General features: G+C 34.6%; 1 long non-coding RNA gene across 1 annotated transcript; it reads right to left on the bottom strand.

Annotated features, from left to right (window-relative positions):
* Positions 1-9,867: 9,867 nt before the first annotated feature.
* Positions 9,868-10,787, bottom strand: LOC145109709 (uncharacterized). The gene is made up of 2 exons (XR_013709161.1): positions 10,199-10,787; positions 9,868-9,960 (listed from the first exon to the last, which is right to left on the bottom strand). It is a non-coding gene; the product is annotated as an uncharacterized LOC145109709 (long non-coding RNA).
* Positions 10,788-12,414: the final 1,627 nt, after the last annotated feature.

Below are 12,414 nucleotides of genomic sequence, written 5' to 3'. Positions count from 1 at the left end.
GTCTTCTCACTATACATTACCTAGAGTGGTATCTATGTGTAGACCGAAGGGTCTTGTGTGCTATGTGTATGTATGAGATTATGTGCATTGTGATATATGTATGCAATGTGTTGTATAGACCGGACCGGAGGGTCCAACGATATAGACCGGACCGAAGGGTCCAACGATACAGACCGGACCGAAGGGTCCAACGAGCTATGACCGGACCAGAGGGTCCAACGAGCTACGGGACTGGAGGGTCCCGCTGAGACACATCGACCGGAGGGTCGTACTGTAGCCTCGAGTGGCGTATGTGTTGTATGTGGTATTTTGGGGAACTCACTAAGCATTTATGCTTACCGTGTTATGTGATATGTGTTTCAGGTATCAGTGAGGGTCGCGGGAAGGCGCCGGCATGATTTGTACACACTGGCAGAAGATTCTGTGTTGAGATACTGGGATATGTTTTATTGTGATGACATAGATACATGAGATTTTGAGAATATTATATGAGATTTATTATGTTTGAAAAATGAAAAATTGTTTTAAAATTTACGTCGTTACAGGACGTGCCCATGGCGTGGTGGCATGTCTGCTACAGTATGGTAGTAGATTTTGATCAGGACTGGATTGAGTGGCCACGACGTCGCCATGGGTTGGTCATGACGTGGATTTTAGCTGGAATGACTTTAACTTTTACTTTTTGACCTATTGACTTTTGGTCAACCTTGAGTAGCGTGGAGTATTTGACTAAGGTTTGGTATCGGTTTGGCTTTAGGAAGCTTGGGTTGGCTGATCTGTTGCTGAGGTAGTTGTGAGCTTCTTTTGAGTAGTTCAGATGAGTTCCTTCACTGTACTCGTGGGTCGAAGGCACCAATGTCGGCCCACTAGATTATGTTAGTATGATGATAGTTGTCTTCGTGACAATTTCATGATATGCCTGTTTATGCTTGTTGTCTTCGTGACTTTCACTGATATGATTGTTTGCTTAACTGTAGGGGGTGAAATAGACCCAATACTGATTGAAAGATACCAAAGGGGGTGAAATAGACCTAATATCGGTTGAAAGATACCGAAGGGGGGTGAAATAGACCCAGTACAGGTTGAAAGATACTGAAGGGGGTGAAATAGACCCAATTATGTTTTGACTGTTACGTATGTATGGTGTGGGGTATCTTGGGGAAGCTCACTAAGCTTTATGCTTATGGTTTCAGTTTATGTTTCAGGTACTTCCAGCTTGAAAGGGAAGGGCCCAGCTTGATCGCATCGCATCCGTCCATGTTTTCCGCATTATGTAATTTTGGGATTTTGTACTCTGATGTTATTTCACTATGATACACTCTTTGTTGTTTTGACATGATTATTGAATATTTTGGAATGAACTAAAAATGAAATTTTTATCTGAAATTTTGGGATGTTACACAAACTTCGGTGAAACTTGCAGAATAAGACTTCTTAAATACTTAAATCAAAACATAACAAAATATTTAACGTGGTTCGGTCAAAGTGACCTACATCCACGGACGAACGAGACAGACAGAGAGAGAGAGAGAGAGAGAGAGAGAGGATTTTATTTAATGTGGTTCGGTTAAAATATTTAACGTGGTTCGGTCAAAATATTTAACGTGGTTCGGTCAAAACATAACAAAATATTTAACGTGGTTCGGTCAAAATATTTAACATGGTTCGGTCAAAGTAACCTAATCAAGCATGTTGTTCTCATAAAATTGATACATATATAATAGACACATAAGGCATCCTTCCTAGATCCTTAGTCCTAATCTGGCATGCAATTCTCATAAAGCCGATACACATATAATAGGCACATAAGGCATCCTTCCTAGATCCTTAGTCCTAATCTAGCATGTTGTTCTCATAAAACTGATACACATATAATAGGCACATAAGGCATCCTTCCTAGATCCTTAGTCCTAATCTAGCATGCAATTCTCATAAAACTGATACACATAACATAACATAAACTTGTATGGGTAATTTGAGAGTATTTACTTGAGCTCGGCTGATTTCATGAACCACACCCTTTTCTCTTTTCAAAGTTCTTTTCTTTTTCAAAATTCTATTCTCATTTTAAAATTATTTTTATAAAAAAAATGATTTTTTTGAAAATTTTCATACCAAGTCCTTAGTTTAAGTCCATACACACCCGAGAGTGTGCCCGAATCCCTCAAACCAAGGCTCTGATACCAACTTCAAACATCCCGAAAACACAGTCTACGAGATTCGGGCCCCGCCCACACTCGGCTACTCTGAGATTCGGGCCCCGCCCACACTCAGCTACTGACACGCATACAGGTATCACATAGACAACAAGTATCCCCAACTCTATCAAACAGGCACATAACTCTACTCAAATAATACTACGAGATTCGGGCCCCGCCCACACTCACATACATAAACAACCACATACATGTATCACACAGACAACAAGTATAGCAATCAACAATCTTACTAATATCTATACTCTGGTAATAATGAGATACGGGCCCCGCCCTCACTCCGTGTTCCTATCAAGAACATATAAACTACACGGGCTGACATTGGTGCCTTAGACCCGTTCCTACTGAAGAGGACTCACCTCGTACTGCTGAAGTCTCGCAGACAAAACCCTAGCTGCTGGATGACAGATTCCCTATCTATCAACATCAAAATAACACTCAATTAATAATTGGGTCCCCGACACATATCCATAAATCCATGCTTGGGGTAAGACTAATTTACCCCTAACTTAGCTTGACTCAAGCCCAAAGCCCAATCGAAAGGCCCAAAAGTCTAATAATGAACCAAGACCCAACTATGGCTCAATTTTCCAAATTGGGCCCAAACCTCTACATGGTCTTGGCTTAAGGCCCGACCATTTATTCTTGTTCCAACACTTGACATTTTGATAGCCCAATATCTCATGATCATCAAGGCCTAGACTATGGCCCATCTATGACCCAATTTTCCAAATTGGGTCCAACCTTTCCAATGGGCCTTATCCTAAAGGTCAATTTAAATATTCTAGTCCATTTACTTGTTAATAGTTGGCTCACTAAGAGTCCAGACATCTAGGCCCAACAAAAAGGCCTAACTCTAAGCCCAACACAATTAGGGTTTTCACATGAAATAACGATTAGGGTTAAGTGTTCTCACTTAACCCATTAAGGACTTAACCCATTAAGTCCATTATTCCATTAAGCAACTTCAGTCTGCTGGTCCACACGCGGGTCCCGATAGGTCCAAACCAATATTCTCTAAAATTAGGGTTTTCTAAACCCTAATTAGGGTTTTCAAGCCCAATAACGAACTAGCCTAGTCCAAAGTTAAGTGCTTAGGTCCATTAGGGTTCTACTAGGTCGGGCACCACCCACTGCCACCTCGGGCGGTGGTGATCGGCGGCGGCTCATGGCGGCAGGCGGCGGCAACCACCATTTCCAATGGTGGCGGTGGTGGTTCCTGCCCAAAAATCACACATACTACTTCACACATCATAAATACACACACACACACAACCACCTCCTACGGTGGCTGGTGGCGGCAAACGTGGCAGAAAAGGTGGCAGCCACCACCATGAGGTGGTGGTGGTGGGTTTCTAGGCAAACACACACGCATGTCCATGCATTCGACTCATACAACACCCAAACGCAACCCAACATACTCAGATCACGGTTCAAGACTGAAAAAACGTACCTACACACGGCCATACTCATGGCGGCGTACGGCAGTCGAAGGAGAAGGGCGCCACCATGACTGCTGCTCGGAGTAGAGATAACGATGGCAGTACAGCGACAGAATAGGCGGAGGGAGGAGGATAACCGCATCTGAGAACTGAGGGTTGAGTGTTTATCGCCGAACGACAGCAAAAGTCGCGCCTCACAGCTCCGACGACCCACACGACGTCCCACGATGGTCATGACGTCCGACAGTCGTAACGATGTCCCGACAGCGAAATAGCGGCGGCAACGGCTCGTCTGGTTGGAAAGGCGAACGGAACAAGGGGTGGCGGCGGCTCAAGATGCTACCCATGGTGGTGGCGGCTGGAGTATAGCAATTAGGGTTTTGGGAGTAATAAGGTGACGGGGAATGAACACCGAATGCAACACGTGTTTCTTCAAACATTTGAGTGTTTTTTACAAAATCAGTCCCTCCCACAATATTTGTTTTCAAAGGAAGTCTATAATTTACCCTTTAAACCCTGATCCCATAAATTCCTTTCATAATAGGTCCCTAAATTACCAATCAGCCCCCTAAGCCTTCAAATCTTTTCAATTTAAATCCATTAATTACCAAACGCACCCTGACGTCTGAAATCATTTTCAAATTAAATCCAAAATCGTAACAATTAACCCTCGAGACCAACGCCTTGCCATATTATTACGGATTTCAAGGCTACTATTAATTTATTAATTTGCTCATTTATTTGTTTAATAAACGGGGTGTTACAGCACTCAACCTCATAATGATTTCTCTCTTGAAATTATTGTGTACACGTAGTCGCCCAAGAATAATGCATGGTGATATGAGCCAATTTATTGGAAAGCATGGGAACCCCTAATTCTCATGGGCCAGACCCATCCATAATTAGCCCATAAAGTGGATGCCCTAATTTTCAACGAATCACATAATTCTATGTGGGCGCTTCTAGAACTTTCAACCTTATAAGCATCGTCCACGGGCATCATCGATGAGCATCTTCCATAAGCATCATCGATGAGCATCTTCCATGAGCATCGTCGATGAACATCTTCCACGAGCATCATCCATAAGCATCTTCCACGAGCATTGTCGATGAGCCTTTTCCACGAGCATCTTCCACGATCATCTTCTATGAGCATCATCGAAGAGCATCTTCCATGAGCATTATCGATGAGCATCTCCCATAAGAATATTCCATGAACATCCTCCATGAGCATCATCGCATAAGTGACTCATCAAGGGATTTCGTGGATCATCAAGGAACACATGTGGCATACCTTCATCATGGATGGCGTATCTTCATCATAGAACATCACAAGATGCTCCATTCCCTTCCTAGGTGCTCCATATCCTGTTTTAGAAGATATGTTCCTTTGTTACTTGATCCGTTCCTTTATCTGAATATCCATTCCCTTCTCATATGATTTGTTCCTTTATCACATGCTCCATGAACACGACGTGATCCATGTTCCTGATGCTCCATTGCACTCCATGTTGATTCCAAGTGCTCCATGTCGGACAAGACTTCATACCCCAGCATAGTTGACTCTGTACCACACAAACATGATTATTAGAGAAGGTTAAGATAAGGGTCTAGTATGAATAGGATGACATCAGTTATGGTTGAACATGAAAATAAAGTGAAAAAAAGGAAGTTGTGTTAAAGGACTGAACATGTCGTCAATAGAAGGCCAATACATACACATTTGTTGTTGTTTATGCTATATCCCATTATTTCTATGTTGGAAAATCGAGTGTGCATTAGTATTCAGTAGAAATATACTTTAATAGTCAATATTATGTGAAATGGGACAAAAGGAGAAAACAAAATTGACGATTTTTAAACTTCCTACGTACAGTAAGGGATGTCCATGATTTTTAAATGTTCTGGAGTTTATTTATGATAAAGTTTTTAATAAAAAGGAGTTTTAACGAGAAAAGATTATTACTGGTTAATTTTGTTCCCATCCAAAACCTTTAGACCAAGTTGCAGGTTTGAGGTTCACCAATTGCTTGAAACTGTGAGATTGGATCATTATAACAATCAATGCACTTTGATAGATATCTTTATGGATAGCAAATAAAATAAAATGGGATTAAGAGGTTTTTTTGATATATATTTAAGACATCTATAAATATACAAAGAAATGCCATAAATCTTTAAAGAAGAAAGTACACGCTTTTAGTTGAGGTTATTTTAGTGGTCTTCATCATAATCCACCATCCACATTCTACCACTAGACCACGCTCCAAAATTTCGAACCCAATTGAGTTGGGTTTAGCTCTTTATTCTAGGAACCAATCAATGCTACATACTTTTCTTATTCTAGAAAAAAACATACTATAAAAATGTTTTTGAGTTCAAATATTATATTACTCTTGTTATTCGTTATTTGAGCAATTTAGTAAAAGATGAGGCGACAAAAATACATGTTTTTGATGCTTTAAATCTCAAAGTTCTTGAGGGGATTTTCATACCTTTTGCACCTTGTGGTCTAAATTAATTCCATAGCATAATATGTTTAGGATCTGGAACCATGTTAATGTTGACCATGATTTATAATCAAATTTCTAGGCAAATGAGAATGATCATGAATTTCCTGTAAAGGTATACAAAGCGAAAAAAATTATCAACTCTATTTTATTTATAGTACAACTGAAAAACTTTGACCTACCTTAGGACCATGCACAACAAAAGTCCTTTATCCCACATATAATCAATCAGGTCCTGTAAAAATGCAAACCAATTGCTTTACTCATTATGCATACATTATGGATTGCTGCTGATTTGCTAAAGGAGTGTGCTGAATTGCAAATTTTGAACTACATACTATAGTTTGTAAAACTTTGTCAATATGTTGTTGGTGTTGATCCAAACTGAGTCAAAATCACGTGATTATCTTATGGATATATCAGTCTTTTGTTATGTTTGTTGAAGTTTGATCCAGTCAAAGCCATGTTGGCAGTGGTTGAACTAGAGGGTAGAAGTCCCAGTTATTTAGGAATTTTTTTTGCTATTTATTTGGTCCTTAGTTGTTGATTTGTAGAATGGGTAATAAATGAAAAATTAGTCCCAACCACCTTATGTTTCGCTCTGTTTCGTTTTCTCACTTTTGACATCAATTTGTGATGTGTTTTGGCACCCATCTATGCAGTTTAGTTCTTACATATGTAGAGGAGTCAAAAGTGACATTCTACAAACTAAGGGAGGAAAGTGCCAACATACGAAAGTGTTGGGATCAAATCTATGAACAAAAGGAATTTTTTTTGGTCAAAGAATGAAATAAGAAAGTATTGTTGCCAAAGTATGAAACCACAAAACTATAGTTTAGGGACCAAACATGTCAAAAAAAGAAAGTTTTGTGGTTAAGTATAAAATAAAAAACATATATGGCCAAAGTAGGGCTGGCAAAATTATACCACGGAAAACCAACTAACATGTTACCAACCGAACCAAGAAACTTGGTAGCCAATACATTTGGTAGCCAACATGTTTGGTTGGTAGTACCGTACCACTTGATCAATGTTGGTACGTTAATGGTATAAAAATTTGAATACCATGGTAATACCGTACCAACCAATTCATTTATTTTATATATATATATATATATATATATATATATATATATATATATATATATATATATATATATATATATACTATCTTATTATACAAACCTTACTATTTCTAAAAATAGATTTAAGACGTCCAAACCTTTAAGCTGAATGTACAAACATTTATCAACAAATTACAAAATACAATGCATTAAGTACAAATGTAAAATTAATATTGAAACATTCAAACCTACATCCTTATCTTACCCAATATAAAAGATTTAAATTTTAAGAGGTACAAACTCTTATTGCATCATGTACAATGAATTTATGCTTTGAAATCTAATACAGTCAACATTTATAAAAAGTCTAACAAACTTTGAATGTTTAAAATTTATGAGATAAGATAAGTAGTACTCGGTCAACATTTATGAATCAGTCAAAGTGAATTTATAGGAAATTATTAAAACGTGACAATAGTTATGGATTAGAATCGCTTGTCTTCCCTATGTTTTAGGTGATCTGATTAACTCTATAAAATTCCAAAGTTTCCCATCCACTATTTTTTGAAACAATAATCTGTTGATCATCCAAAACCCTAATATCTAAAATTCTTTTGCTCGATTACTGCAGGAAAAAAATAATCATTGATGTTCTTTGTGAATTCGATTATTGGTGTGTGTTTGTGTGTTTTGGACATATAAAACGCAACAAATATGTTATTTGTGAACATGTATGTTATTTGTGAATTCCATAAATAAACTCTCTCTCTCTCTCTTGGTTTTTGCAGGGAAAAAAAATAACAGGTATGTTCTCCATCTTGAATGCGATTAATGGTGTATGTTTGTGTGTGTGTGTGTGTTTACATATATACACAATATTACTCTCTCTCTCTCTCTCTCTCTCTCTCTCTCACACACACACACACACACAACAGAAAACAAATAGATACATATACAAACTCCCTTTTTCTATTATCTTTAATGGTGTGAATGTGTATTTTTTTGTGAGAAGAGGACCCGAAATATTCAACATTTTAGTATTCTTTTTTTTCCCGCAATCTCTCTTTCTCGGTTCCTGCATAAAACATAAAACTTATGAGGTAAGTTTTTTGTGAAATGTTATTAATATACATTCTAACTCTCTTGGGGTAGTTGATACATTTTTTTATTAAATTTTTTAAACAACACATGTTCTATATTTTTAAAATTACAATGCACTTACATAAATATTCAATGTATAATTCTATAATTTAAAACATGGATATTTTTATATTTACATTTTCCAGCTTTTAAATTTAGAAATTTCAAAAAACACAAATTAAAAACTAGATATTTTAGATTTACATTATTCTACTTATCCCTTTATAACCAATCCTATTTATTTATACAAACTAAGTACACAGTTTGAAATTTAAAATTTAATTAATGGATATTATAAATAAATAAAAAGAACCCATATTGAAATAAATGACATTATCCTTACTTTTATATTTATAAAATTTTTCCTAAAACTATAAATTTTGAAATACAAAACTTTTTTTTCGAAAGAGAAAATTTAAAATACAAAACTTAACTAATGCATAACATGGATTTTCAGGTTGATAATATTAAAGCATTTAAGCAAAAAGATATGTAATATTCAGGGTTGATAATATTAAAGTATTTAACTTTTTTCGAATTATGGCATGCTTTAATTGGATTCAGATTATATTATACTTAAACCAATCAACTTTGAAAATCTTCCAATTAAGCACCCTATTTTCATTTTAGTTCATATTAAAACAAAAGTAGAATGTTATTAATTGGTAAATTTTCAATGCATAATGCTTTAAAATGACATACAATTAAATCTGATCTTTGGTTTAAAAGGATTCTTCCAATTTTTTTTTAAGATATAGTGTTAAGTTTAAATGCATAAAAAGATAGAACTATAATTTACCACAATCTTTCTTTTCTTACTTATTTTATAAAATATTGATATAACTTACTATAATTTTAATAACAATCAATGAAAAATTCACAATTTCTTAGCTCAATAAACGATAAAAAAACAAAAACAAAATTTTAAAATATCTCAAAATCTTAATAATCTTTCCTAATTTTAAATTTATAAACATATCCTAAAACTTTCTCGATTATCTATCCTAACTAAATTTGTAGCGGATACGTTAATTTGACTTTTTCTTATCCCTCCAAACTTTCAAGACTCAATTGTTTTCATTCCTCTCATGCTTCTGCAAAAAGGTATATTTTGTTGTGTTTTTTGTTTCTACATTTTTACTTCATGCTTTACAGTGTTAATAACATAAAAAAGTGCATATTTTTATGTTTGTACAGCCGCAGTCAACATTTGTTCCCTCACTTTTTATCTGACTCAAACGGGTACCTCGCTCTTTGTTTTTAAAAATGTGTTCGTGATTTTCAATCAATGCTAAATGTATCACGTTAATATGTATGTGTTTCTTTGTTCTTTACTTCTTTTGATTATTTGACCCTAAAGCATAAAACATCTATACAAAATTATGTTGCTATTTTTTCATTTTTATATTCTGTTATATAATACGTGTATGACTACTTTTATATTAGGCAATTACTTGAACAATGTGACCATTATATGCAAATGAATTATACATAATATTGTTAACATACAAATACACTAACATTTAGAAGTTGAAATCAAATTGTTTGTGTACAACCCCAATACCGTTTCTCATCCAAATCTTCAAGCCTAATACACCAAAAAGTAAATCATGAGATTCAATAAAACACAACAAATGTACACTCTACATCAAAGTTTGACAATATACCAATTACAACAACCAACTTTATTTGTATTTAATTTTCAAGCAATGAACTTCGAATAGCTACCAATTACTTCAGTAAGTCAAAGGAACATGCATCACTAACGAAACAAAAAATTGCTCTTCTTTCCTCTGTAAAAATCTGGAAAATACATACACACTCACTATTAGTATTGTGGGGACCGTGAGAGAGATATAGGGGGAAATCGGTGAAATTTGAGTGTTGCAGCTGCCATCGCGATTTTGAATGTTAGGGTTTTTAAAGGGAAACATGAAATGGTCCGGTGGAGTACGATGGTGGTCACGATAATGGTGGAGTACGGTGGAGTCATACCATAATGAAGTAGCGGTAGATAATCCATAAACAATCACCGTCACAGCAAGAGCAGCAGCAACAAACACGGAGGCACACGACAAAAAGCAACTTCGTTGGTTTACTCGGACTCGCAAACACCATTTGTTTTGTAGATCAAGATGAGAGATAGACGAGGGGTCAAGATGAGAAGGATTCGGTGGTAGTTTGTGGTGGTGTTGGTCGCCGCGTTTGTTGGGAGTATATTGACGTAGAGGCTGCGATTGGTTCTTAAACATACCAGCTGAGGTCGCCGGTTCTCTTGATTTCACCACAGTCCATCGGTGATGAGCTTAATAGAGGAGCCGTCGGTGAAGGAAAGAATAAGAGAAAGGGGATCGATTTGATTAGGGTTAGAAAAACAAAAGGCAATTTGTTCTGTATCAATTATAAATATTTAACTGTATACACTACTTTTCCTTTCATACGATCCCTCACAAACATATAAATATAATATATCCAATTTAGGTTTTTAAACAAATGGTTTTTTATTATTACATAACATTAATTATATGATCACATAAAAATATATAAACATGGCAAATCCAATTTATGTTTTTTTAAATATGAATTTTTTTATTATTACATAAAATTAATTTTGTTAATGTTATGTAAATATTTAACATTTCAAAGAAAAAGAACAAACAAAAAAACAATAATTTACAAAAATATTTTTATATTTAAAATAATTTATGAAAATAAAAAATTATCAATATTACATTTTGATATGAATTATTTCAGTAATGGTTGGTCATACCGTTGTTCAAGAATTTTCGTCATTGCGACATGTTCACGTATGATGGATTATAGTAGTTGTTCGAGTTTTGTTTTTACAAACTAATTTCTGAAATATTCGCACCCGGCGCTTGGCGCGGGTAAACGGCTAGTATATATATATATATATATATATATATATATATATATATATATATATATATATATATATATATATATATATATATATGAAATCGTATATTTCAACTATTAATTGTGTTTAGTGTTTACAGTTTTAATAACATTATATTAGTCATTTGATTGTATTAGTCAATAGTTATTACCACGTTAAAACACAAAATTAAAACATTACTTTAGTATAATTCTTTTGTAAACAAAAAGAACTACGTAACTAATTTCTATATTAAACATCAAAATCCCGATGTCTTTGCTTTAGTAGAATTCTTTTGTAAACAAAAAGAAGTACATAACTAATTTCTATACTAAACATCAAAATTCCGATGTCTTTGCTTATTTTTAAATCTTACAATAGAAAATTAAAAGAAGTTGATATATATCATTACCAATTTGTACCAACCAAACATGTTGGTAGCCAAATAAATTGGTACCAAGTATACTTGGTACGGTACCGGTAGAATTCTTTTTATACCAATTATAGTTGGTACGGTACACGGTTTAGAGAAAAATAAATTGGTACCGTACCAATTCCCCCCCTAGGCCAAAGTAAAAAAACTAGGTAAACTATTCACAACCACTTTATATATATATATATATATATATATATATATATATATATATATATATATATATATATATATATATATATATATATATATATATATATATATATATATATATATATATAACAAGTAGTTTCAAGACAAAATAGTGCGGAACAAATTAACAAGTAGTTTTAGATATTTTTTGATGATAAAAATCATACATTATTTTATAAAACTGTTTTCTATCTTTGCTTATAAACTTATGATTATTGATTAGAACTTGTAAAGCTTTTAATTGATTACAATAATAATGACGATTAGCTTGTATCTTTGAATCATACATGATGAATAATAAAAGAACAAAAGTTATTTAAATATTTCAAGCATGAATTTGATTAACATGATAAAAATATTTCCTGTTTCTTCAAAAACATACATCCTATTCATATAGAACCACCGCATTGCCGCCGCCGGAACCACTGCACCACCGCCTCTACTCCTCGTACCTTCGAAAACCACCTCATTCTGTTTGACATACGTACGATTCATTAGCCATTGATCTGATCATTCAG

This window comes from Lactuca virosa, chromosome 4 (genome assembly GCF_052849685.1).
Source record: "Lactuca virosa cultivar CGN04683 chromosome 4, Lactuca_virosa_CGN04683_v6, whole genome shotgun sequence".
NCBI classification, from domain to species: Eukaryota; Viridiplantae; Streptophyta; class Magnoliopsida; order Asterales; family Asteraceae; genus Lactuca; species Lactuca virosa.
Note: the sequence above shows the minus strand (reverse complement) of the source record. Positions and strands in the feature narration are given on the sequence as shown.